General features: G+C 39.6%; 1 long non-coding RNA gene across 1 annotated transcript; it reads left to right on the top strand.

Moving 5' to 3' along the window:
• Positions 1-7,347: 7,347 nt before the first annotated feature.
• On the top strand, positions 7,348-10,152 carry LOC110695409. The gene is made up of 3 exons (XR_002506048.1): positions 7,348-7,700; positions 8,850-8,992; positions 9,469-10,152. It is a non-coding gene; the product is annotated as an uncharacterized LOC110695409 (long non-coding RNA).
• Positions 10,153-11,926: the final 1,774 nt, after the last annotated feature.

Below are 11,926 nucleotides of genomic sequence, written 5' to 3'. Positions count from 1 at the left end.
GGCTCGCCCTGGCCGGCTGCACCCATAGTGGTCTTGACGTCAGAGAGATAGCACTCTCTTGCCGTCTTCTGGTCCCCGCTTAGGGCACCGACTGTACCATCATCCTTTTGAAATTTGACCAACATGAGGGACGGGATGATGACAGCCTTAGATGCGTTGAGGGTAGGACGGCCAAATATCATGTTGTAGGCGGACAGCTCCTCCACAACTAAAAACTTGACTATCATGTGGCGTCCTTGCCCCTTTTCACCCAGCCGGATCGGAAGATCTATGCATCCGACCGGATGCACTACTCCACCCCCAAAACCGACTAGTGGGTGAGGAGCCTGGTGCATGTTACCGGATGTGTACTTGAGCTTGGTCAAGCACTGATAACTGATTAGGTCAGACGAGCTCCCGGTGTCTATTAGGATTCGGCCAACCTTCTGGTTGGCAACCTTGCATTCGATGACGATGAAGTCATCATGAGGCCGCCTAACCTTGCCCCGGTCCTTTTCAGAAATAAGGACCTCAGGAAAGATGTCTTTCGACGCCTGGCCCTCATCCACTGAGTTGACCAGCTTCCTGATGTGTTCTTTGGTGCCCCGGATGGTAGGACCCCCTCCGGCAAAACCGCCTGCTATTGTGAAGATGGTCTCTTCATCCGTCTCGGAGTTTGCTGGGCCGGTTTTTGCCGCCTGCCCTTTCTTGGCCTGGGTATTACCCTTAGCCTTGGGTAGGTAGGATTTTAGGGCCCCCTCATCTGCCAGACGGTCCAATAGCCGCCTGAGGCTATAGCAGCCATTGGTGTCGTGGCCAACATCCTCTTGGTATTGGCAATACTTGCTCTTGTCCCGTTTATTCACGGGGCTTTTCATTTCAGCCGGTTTGTCGAGAGACATCCGGTCTTTGATTTCCAAGAGGATGGTGGAGCAATCTTTTGTGAACTCGTATTTGGGGACATATGGTTCTGACTTCCGCCTGATCTTCTGGGCCGGCTGTCCTGATCGGTCAGCTGCCCAGACCCATTTTCTCTTTTCTTCCTTTCTTGCCGGCTGATGCTGTTGCCGGCTCTCTTTTTTATCAGACTTTTTAGAATCTGACGGCTGCTTAACAGCACAAAGCTCCGTCGCCTGTATATAGGCTTCAGATTCAATTAATGCCTCTTGGAGGGTAGCAACCCTCTTCCGGACGAGGTCAAACTTAAAAGTCGACCCATCCTTCAGACCTCGAAAGAAGTCTGTATAGGCCACTTCGTCTGATAGTCCTGGAATCTGAATTCTCATCAGATTGAACCGTCTGACGTACGACCGGAGGCCCTCCCGGTCGCCCTGCTGTATTGCCCCTAGGTCGAGGCTAGTCTTTTTGGCAGGAATATTCATTGAGAAATTTGACGTAAACAAGTACGCCAAAGTTCGAAAGCTGTTGATGCAACCGGCTGGTAGGTTACCAAACCACCGCTGGGCTATGCCCTTGAGGGTAGCCGGGAAGCATCGACACCAGACGGCATCATCTAACCCCTGGAGGTACATGAGGTTAGAGTAGGCCATTAGATGGTCTTCTGGGTTGGTGGTGCCGTCATAGGCCCCCACCAAAACATTCTTGATCTTAGGCGGTTGTGCCGCCTGGGTTATCTCTGGTGAGAACGCCGTTGGCTGTTCCCCCAAATTTAGCAGGCGCAGCTGCCAGTCCGTGGGTTGGAACGGCTGCTGCGCTTGCCCACCGAAAAGACCCGGTGACATGAAAGGGGATCCACCCAACCCATTCGGTGTGCCGAATAGGCCAGGCTGGATCACTTTGGGTCCAGACCGGGCAGAAGCTTCGCCCGTCTGGCTCCTAAGGTTCGTTCCCGTACGCCTGTGTGAGACGTCATGGAAACTGTCCGGGAAGGTCGACGTTGAGGCCGACGCAGACGCCTGACCTCGCTTCTCTTGGAGAAATGTGCGGGCGTCTGAGAAGGTTTTCTTGGAGCCATTCGGCTGTACGTGCCGGATGACCTTTCGCAGCTCCCCTTGAGGAAAACGGAGTCTGCTTGGATCAAACCTTAAGCCCTCCCCCTCCTTTGGCTTGGGATGAGGGGTAGGAACTCGTTCTTTGACCGCCTTCTTTCCAGAAGGCTTCTTGGCCGGCTGACCCTTCTTTGGAGTAGCTGACCGGATGAGGCTCTTGATCTCACCCTTGAAACTATTCATGAAAGACATGAGTTCGTTTCTTGTAACGGGGGCTGAGCCCTCCACCGTTTGGGCAATTCCAGCCGGTTGCCCGGCTGGGTTGCTGGGAGCAGCTTGGCTGATTTCCCGTTCTCTTCTATCTTTAGCACGAGGGTGCTTCGTTCTGAAAGACCCATCCGGGGCCACATATGTTTCAATTTCGTCGCCACTTTCATGGTCCGTCTGGACCTCAGGCTCGACCACAGGCCGTTTGCCCTGATTCGGTGACACAGTATCAAAAGTCATCTTAGAAGTACACTCCCCACAGACGGCGCCAAATGTTTCGGGGTTTTTTGATGTGTCCTGCGGGAGAGTTACAATTCCAAGAATGCCCTTCGACGCCTGTGCCTGCAAAATCACGAAGACTCCTGGGGGTAGGAGCTCCGCCTCCGACGATCAAGTTAGTAAAGATACGGGAGGTAGAATGCACGTAATGTAGAAGTTACTTCTCGCGTAATGGGAGAATTCTGCAATTGATATTGCTCGGGGTAAATGTTTTTCTTTTTGAGGAGTATTCAATGTGAACAACAAATGTTCCAGCCCCCATTAATGAGGGTCCTTCCACTATTTATAGTGGGGAAGGGATGGTTTCCCTTTTAGGGTTTAGAGGACACGTGTCAGCAGAGGATTGGAGCCCTGCTGACCAACGGCTGGATGCCACGTGTCACTAGGCCATTGGGCCACGTGTTTAGGGTATTTTTACCCCAAACACCTACATCATTAGCTTACCTAGACTAAGAGTCACCATCATTTGACTCTTCTAAAAATAATATTTTTCCACACACTTAGCTCTTGTGGCCTAGCTTTAGTGTCACTATCACACACTGCACAGATACATGACCAAATATACTTCCCTTTAGGAACCCCTTGTCATGAAATCTTAACATAACGCTGAAGCATGCCATGTCATATCAAAATCACTCATCAATCATAATCATCATTGCATCATGAAGTATGAAGTGCTTAGCCTCCGTGCCTAAGTTACCCAAATACCTTCATCATTGAGTCAACAATTGAGATAGCCTAGGATGGGTTAGTCCTTCCACCTTGAGAGATAGTATGAAATGACATTTGACTAAGCTCATTCAATATGCATTCGAAAACTTCGCCTTTTCTTTTTCACGTCTTTCTTTTTTGGGAGAAAGTCGGTACCCTCCACAAAAATGACGGAAAATTTTTGCTTTTCTGCATTTTCGAGTCGCACGATCACATTACAATGCACACACGGGTCATGAGTCACACGTGTCTTTTCACTTCGAGTCGAGTCAACCTCGAGTCAGTCGATCACAGCGAGTCAAGTTTATACCTTGAGTCGTGTCGAGTCAATAAGTCAAGCAATGTTAAACCTTAGGTCAACCCTAAGATAATTAAAGAAATTGGCAAAGTTCTATAGTCAAAATAATATAGGTGCAGCAGAACAGGGAAGACCCTACTCCAGCGCCTGGCGCCAGAAATATCTCAGCAACGACAGAGCTCGAAGCCTCTCAGAAAGGTGATTTCGACCTCACGCAGCAATTTCGGGTTCCTTGGTACGCCAGTTAGCCCCTATAAGCAATTTGACATGATTAGTAGTCGGCTCGATTACAATCGTAGTAAGTGATTGACCTGACAAAAAATCGTCTCACTTAGCTTAAGCGCCTAAAACACTGGCTCATTACAATTGGTTCAAAAGCAAGCACTTAAACGACAATATTTCCAAATATGGATTGTCGCACATTCTTATTAAACGACAAGGTTTTCCAAAAATTGGATTGTCATCCCCAACTGACAATATTTCCAAAAATGGATTGTCGTGCATCTTCTTCAACGACAATTTTTCCAAGATTGGATTGTCATCTCTGGCAAAGTTTCCAAGCGTGGATTGTCGTGCTCCTCCTTTGTTTGTCAAGTTTTTCCAAGTTCGGATTGTCATACATTCATGAATCTTTGGCAAGTTTTCCGAGATTGGATTGTCATACACCCAGTTCCCTATAGAAAAATTTCCCAAAGGATTGTTGTAGGCTTCTATTCATCATAAATATCGGCAAAAGTTCCTCAACGTGGATTGTCATTCATTTCAGCAAGTGGCAAATTTTCCCGAAGTGGATTGTCGATCGACTCTTTTTTTTTGCAAATGTTCCAAGACGTGGGTTGTCAATAGTGGCAATATTTCCCCAAAAGGATTGTCGCATAGCGTTTGGCAAATTTCCAAGGTGGATTGCTTTCAAGAGTTGTATTCCAAGATGTGGATTGTCGATCGTAGCAAAGTTCTTATGGAAGATTGTTACGAAGCATTGGCAACTTTTCCAAAAATTGGATTTTGGCAAATTTTCCGAGGTACGGATTGTCGCTTCATCGTGGCAATATTTCCAAGGATGGATTGTTACGAAGCATTGACAACTTTCCCTAAATCGGATTGTCATACATCATACAAGAGTTGTGTTGGCAACTATTCCCAAAGAAAAGAGGATTGTCATCACAGCAAAAGCACCGACATACTGGTTCACAAGCAGCAAAGTACCGACGTACCGGGCATAGCAAACATTAAGAAGCAATGATCTTTTCGAAGACTATCACAGCGGAAATTAGAGTCATATCAAAAGAAGCTCTTTGTTCAGAGACGAGTGAACATCGAAACAGCAAGGTGGCGTTCCCTAGATTGTGGAGAGTTGTCACAAACAACTGAGGATTGTTTCAAGAGAAGCAATCTTCGATAGTATTCCCTTGGACGTGGAATGTTATCAATGCGGATGAGGATTGTTTCAAGAGAAATAATCTTCGATGGTATTCCCTTGGACGTGGAATATTATCATTGCGGAGGAGGATAGTTTCAGGCAAAGCAATCTTCTAATTTGGAAGCAGTTACAGGCGTAGCGGTTTTCAAGCGGGATGTCATTCTCTAGCTTGCAGGAGGTCATCAAAACAATCGGTTACTTTCAGAGACGTGTGCTCGACGGTGCAAGATATGCGTTTCTTAACTCTTCTATCTGTTTAACTAATGCTAGTTTTGCAGGTATCGGCGTTATAAGATTGATTTAGGATCGCAGAACGTTCTGAATCATTCTCCGTCCCTATCGATACTTTGACTTTCGTTTTTCGAAACTTGCGTTTCTCCAAACTCAGTCAAAGTAGGGGCTTCTGTAGACACCCATTTGTGTCTCCCCAAAACCAAACCCGGTGATGAGTACCTTTCACGTCGAATCGAATGAAACGAAGTGTGGAAAGGTCTAGTGTAGCGGAAAGTTTTATTTCTTTTCTCTTCTCCCTGTTTTTGAAAACTTTATTTTTAAGAAAACGGTCAATCTAGTTTGGTTGGTCCATGATATGGGTCCAATAGTAGTGTAGTTGAATGGGGCTTGCAAAGATCTTTCCAACGATATATTATAAGCCCGATTCCGATGAATATTGAGGAAGTTATGGCCAACTTACTAAAATGGGCCTGGTTTGAGCTTTATGTACGGCTCAATAATCTAGGGGAGGGCCTAATATGATTTATCATTCCTAATGCAATTAGGAATGGTTTTAGTCTTCTAGAATCTTCTAGAAGGATCTTTTCATTCCTAATTCAATTAGCATTGATAAGTTGACTTTGTTGACTTTTCAGAGTTTTAATCAAAATCAAATAGCATTTTCGAAGAAATTATATTATTTTATCCTCCAGTTCGGGAAATTTATCAGATTTTCGAAAACGCGTTGAAATCCAGTTTGGCGTCCAACCCCAAGCATTGGCGCCTGCAACCAGGCTTGGCGCCAGGCGCTAGCCATTGGCGCTTGGCGCCATGGCTGGCGCCAACTAGCCAGGGTTGGCGCCAACCTTGTTTTGCGTGCGTCAGACTCTGTTTTGTTAAATTATCTTTTTTGGCTAATTTTCTCTATAAATATCGTATCAAAAACTCCGTTTTCATGGACCAATTTTCAGGAATTCTCTTCATTCACAAGCTTTCATTCACAATTTATTCATCTACAATCATTCATCATCTACATCTCTCATTCATCAATTCTCAACAAACATTAATTCTTTAGCATTCTTTTCTTTCTTCAATTCTTTCTTGCGTTTTCATACAAAATTCCGCATTCACAAGATCTAGGAACACCTAGCCATATTCGAAGTTGCCTTCGCCCTAGACGTGAAAGGTTTAATTTCTGAGGGTTTGGTCCCAAATCTCTATTTCAATTATTTAATTTAATTATTTTGATTATTATTTTCCTTGAAGTTACTAACGTGTGTATTTTGTTATTAGAAAGAGGTACGAGGAATCAAAGTAAGTACTTTAATTGATTAATTGATATTATGATGTAGAAATCATGTTTATATTGTTATTATGATATTCCTAGTATCATGTCTAGGGTAATTTTAATATTAGATATGATTGTTGTGATGCTTCCTATGCTCTTCCTAATATTTATGATTGCTAGTATCATGTTAGGGTTAAAGATTTGATTTTTATTGCTTAGTGACATGCTAGGGTTTGTTATTAATCTTGTTAGTATCATGCCTAGGATCTTGCTATTTTTATTATGCTTTAATATTAACATGAACATGATTATGATTATAATTGTTATAATTTATTATTATTTTGATGATGATGATGATTATTATTATTATTATTATTATGATATGATTATTATTATTCTTCATGATTATTATTGATTATGTTGCTTGATACATTATTTATTCGTTATTGCTTGATCACACCTTTGATGCATGTTTAAAGGGAATTTTGTACTTGTAATCACGCTTAATAAGATATTTAATAATCTTGTTAGGGTTAATTGTGATTATAAATTCAAGTGATCGCCAATAATAGTTTATTTGTGCATTAAATTCAACCAACATAGATAAACAGGTTTAGGGTTAATCCTATTGATTGCATGTTAATTAAAAAGCGCACATGAATACGATCAGAATAAAGTAGAGGCTTATTATTAGGGCATGTTCAATCTCTTTTAGGTTGGATTTGTATCTTCATCCCCCACTACTACAAAGTTGGCCTAATGTAACACCTTGTGGTAACACTTTATAAGTCAAGATATAAAAAGATATATAAGTAACACTTTGATAACACTTAGATTATCAGTAGCACTTGTATATAACACATATGTAATTTGTAACACTTCAAAGTATCACTTTACATAGAGTAACACATTTATGTAACACTTTGATTATTATATACCTCAAAAAATAAGACCCTAATTGTTTAACTTTCCTTTCACTTTTTCTATTAGCTCTTTCTCTCTCATCTCTTTCACATTTCCCTCTTTTCCCCATCCATCTTTGCGATTCACACTTACCATTTTCTTCATCAATGGAGATTGGAGAAGCTCAAAATCTCTCTGAAATTTTACCCCAATCTTAACCTCCTCACCAAACTCTAGCTTCTTAACAAGAACTCAACGACAAAATTGTAACCCTAGGTCCGACTCAATTTAACCATCAAACCACGAGAAGATGACCGCTCGGTTGAAGGAGATTAATTCGGCGGCAAAGAAGAGATGACGAGTCGCAGAAAACGCCGTCTTCAGTCGATAGAGGTGCTGCTGCCAGAAATCCCTCATCTCTACTCATTTTTCGCTTAATTGATCCTAATTTTCATTCTCACTCTTCAATTTCCACAATTAGTAGCAAAATTATTGTCTGAACAACATTATTTCTTCTAGTAAGCTCAAATCCGTCGAATTTTATCGGTTAGATGTCTTCTCTTGCTCTAATTGTGTTTGGAATTTGATAATTTTTGACTTTTTGATTAATTGTTTTGCGATTCGCATTTTTGAAATAAACTAATTTGTAATGTGTTTGATTGTAATTTCTCAGCATTCAATGTTGTTCTTTGTGCTCTGTATTGTGACATTTCCTAGCTCAATCGGGCTTGAATTTTTTATTTTATTTTATTTTTGTTTTTATTTTGTAGCATTATGAGTATTGTAGAGGAAATTGTTTAAGAATGTTTAATATTTGAGCATTTGAGTGGATGTATTCTTGATTTCATCATAATACAACTACTAAATGATATGATGAGGCTGTGAAATTTTGTTTGAATTTGGTTTGTGAAATAAAAGGCAGATTACTTTTTATATGTTTATTGTTGTTGTTAATTGGATATTTTTGTTTGTGTAGTTGAATTGAAAATTACTATATGACTACTACTATGGGATTTGGGGAAAGATGACTAGATAAGAACAAAAAGAAGCTAAGCTATTTAGTACGAAGTATTGTTTGCTTGTTTTTTGAGAGTATCCGAAGCAGCTTGTTGCTCTTCGTGTCCGTTAGTTTAATGGACAATTATCCTTCTAGCGAAGAACTGATCATCAAGGTGCTTTTGTTTTGCCCCTCTTATTTTTATTTATTTTCTTAGTTCAAGTCTTTTTACATTTATTTAAGAGCTCAATTTTTGTTCAGATTGCGTTGGAGTAGTGATTATATTGATATTATAGTATGACTTTTAACGCTACAATCAATAGTCATGATGTATCTTTGCCAAATATCTTATGTTAAGTGCTATTTTTCTAATTTATGCATTATGTATTATGGAGAACTTATGTATTTCTTTTGAGTGTGTACTGTATTGGTCATGAAACTTGCATGCTCGGGCATAAATGTTCTTAGAAGCACTAGTCACATATTTATTTGAGTTTAAAATGTTTTGTGTTGCTGTTGAACTTAACAATTTTCTTTGCCAATAGATCAAATCTATTAAACCAAAATCTACTGAAGCACTTTTTGCTAGAAGATAGCAGTGAACCACCCTCCTGTTGAGAATAGTGAGGCTCCAGCTTATGAAAGCTCCGAAAATCCGACGATTTAGCAAGGTTGACGATTATTGAAGGTACATGACTCTCCACCAAAATCAATTATTATACTTCAGATTTTGTAGAATTAATAAAATGTTTTTAGAGTTGATGATTTATGTAATTTAATTGATGCATGTGTAAGCTTGTATTGATTTAATTCAGAACCTTAATTAGGATAAATAGTTGTTGAATTTTGGCTGTAGGTTGTATGTAGGTTGCCGGATCGATGTCGAGTTTGACTGGGCTTGGTTTTGGATAAATGTTTATTGAATGAGTTTGGCTCTGTTTGGGGGGGGGGGGGAATACAAAATAATATCAGCTAGAATCAGTTAAACTTTGTAAAATGCGGTTATCAGCAAATAAAAAAAAAAAATCAAATTTTAGTGTGTGAAATTTGTTTTAATCTATAAAATTATAATAGAGAAGAACAAGGCCATAATGCCACATGCCATGATGATGACCTTTAACTATGAATGGATCGAATTAAATATTTTGCTCTTGTACTCTGCAGGATCAGGAAAAAATCAGGAGGAAGAAAGTTCTAGCTGCAAATACAGAAGATATTGTTCATGTTGAGTCTAGTTCAGCTGTTCAATCCCGGTTTGTAAACATGAAAATGGTCTTAAAACACCGAAAACAACACTTAAATCAAGGATTGCAAAGGAGAGAATCAACAAAAAGAAAATTCCAATTGGGAATGGATTTGGATATGATGCTGACGACACAACAACAGATTGGAGCACGTGTCGACCAACATCATGTTAAAGTAGGACAACAATCTAAGAGGAAGTTAGTCTCTTCTATATCTAAAAAATCCCAAGTGAGATTAGGCAAGTCTACTGCACAGAAAAAATATCAATCCAGTCTGCAAGAGATTGGGAATGGTGTCCAAACTAAGAGAGGGTAGAGTAAGGCAATGGTGTTTTGCTGTTGTTACTGCTTTTTTTTTTTTTTTTTTTTTTTTGCTTATTCTGCTGTTTCTGCTGCTGCTATTTGCTGGTGCTACTACTGTATGCTGCTGATCCTCTGTCTTTTTCCTACTGTCTTCTTCTATTGCTGTAATCTGGTATTAATGTCTGCTTTTATCGGTAGCCGATGTGTTCGCTAGCTATGCTGCTATTATAACTGTTGTTTCCTACAACCGCGCTGATTTTTAAAGAAATTGGAGGTCTAGAAGAGACCGAAGTTCACTTTCTTTTTATTTTGATTATTAGACTGTTTAGCTAATAAAAAAAATTGGTGTTTATGGATATTTTTTGTAAGAACTATGAAATTAATTATTTTAATTCAAATTATTATATGGAGTATGTTGTATATGTTAATTTCTTATAGTTGTTGTTGTACTTATATATATATATATATATATATATATATATATATATATATATATATATATATATATATATATATATATATAAGTACAATAGTTTGCAAAAGGTGATACATATGTCAAATAAAATGCTACTAAATGTCAAATGATAATTGAAAAAATATTACATAATATTCAACAAAGTGTTATATTAGTTCTAGAAAGTGATACATAATGTCGAATAAAGTGATACCATATGATTAAAAAATGTTACTTAAGACAAGTAAGTGATACATAAGGTTTAAAAAGTAACACTTTGAAAATGATACTAATAATATAAAAAGTGTTACATAAGAGGGTTTATAGTAACACTTTCAAAAGTGTTACCATACATTATCTAAAGTGTTACATAAGACCTTAGGTAGCATGTGCGGAAGTATCACCCAGTAAAGTGTTACCTATTGTCTATAATAACACTTTTACCATTTTATGTAACATTTTTTGGGTGTTACTTGAGGTTAGTTTTGTACTAGTGCCGGAACCCTTATTTGGTTCATGACCTTATGGAGTTGACGATCTCTTGGATCGTTAAGGGGTGTAACCTTCATCCTATGAACGGTTTACAAGTTCCTTAAAAATTTGTTGGCGACTCTTTTGCTCTATCTTCTTCCCTTTTGGACGCCACCGTACTTTAGTGTATGATCACAGTGGGGTTCGAGCTAGTGGGATTTAAGGCTTGAAATTATTCCCTACAACAGTCCTACAAAGCGAAAGCTTCGATCCCTCGAAACTAATCACTCCAGCTGAAGGATCACTACAAGGGTGGCGCAAAACTATCAAGGTGACTACTCCAAGCGGAAGAAAAATATCCATCACAACAGGGCAAAGACCAATGTTTAAAGAATCGTCAGAGTCAGAGTCTGAGTCGGAGTCTCTCCCTATAGAGTCTTCTAGGTCTTTAGTAGTAGCACCTTCCCTTCCTATTTCTTCTCCTAGAATAGTTAGTGATCAAGTCCCTGAGGACATATCACTCTTTGATGTAATGATCTCAGAGTATAATAATATTTCTCCTTCTCCTTATTTCTTGTGTTCTTCTCTAACCAAAGATGACGAGCATTGCTTAACTAACAATGAAAAAGACAAAGAACTTATTAAAGCAATGGAAACACTCGAAAAGAAAACACCGGTAATTGAAGAAACTGAAACGGTTGATATCTCAAATGATTCAACCAATAAAAGAGAAGTTAAAATCGGACTAACACTTAACGAACAAGAAAGAACCGATTTAATTAACTTACTTAAAGAATTTATCGATGTAATCGCTTGGTCATACGAAGATATGCCAGGCATTAATAGAGAAATAGCTCAACACACTATACCACTAATTCCAGGAATGAAACCTGTAAAACAAAAGTTACGTCGAATGAAACCCGACGTACCTCTTAAAATAAAAGAAGAAGTCCAAAAACAAATAACTGCAGGTTTCATCAAGGTATCTAAATACCCCGAATGGGTCGCCAACGTCGTCCCATTTCCGAAAAAAGACAGAAGGGTAAGAATATGTGTCGTCTATCGAGATCTAAATAAGGCAAGTCCAAAGGACGACTTCCCTTTACCACACATCAACATTCTGGTAGAAAACACGGCAAATCACCCGCTC

This window comes from Chenopodium quinoa, unplaced genomic scaffold, assembly GCF_001683475.1.
Source record: "Chenopodium quinoa cultivar QQ74 unplaced genomic scaffold, ASM168347v1, whole genome shotgun sequence".
NCBI classification, from domain to species: Eukaryota; Viridiplantae; Streptophyta; class Magnoliopsida; order Caryophyllales; family Amaranthaceae; genus Chenopodium; species Chenopodium quinoa.
This window is presented reverse-complemented; position numbering and strand designations above follow the sequence as displayed.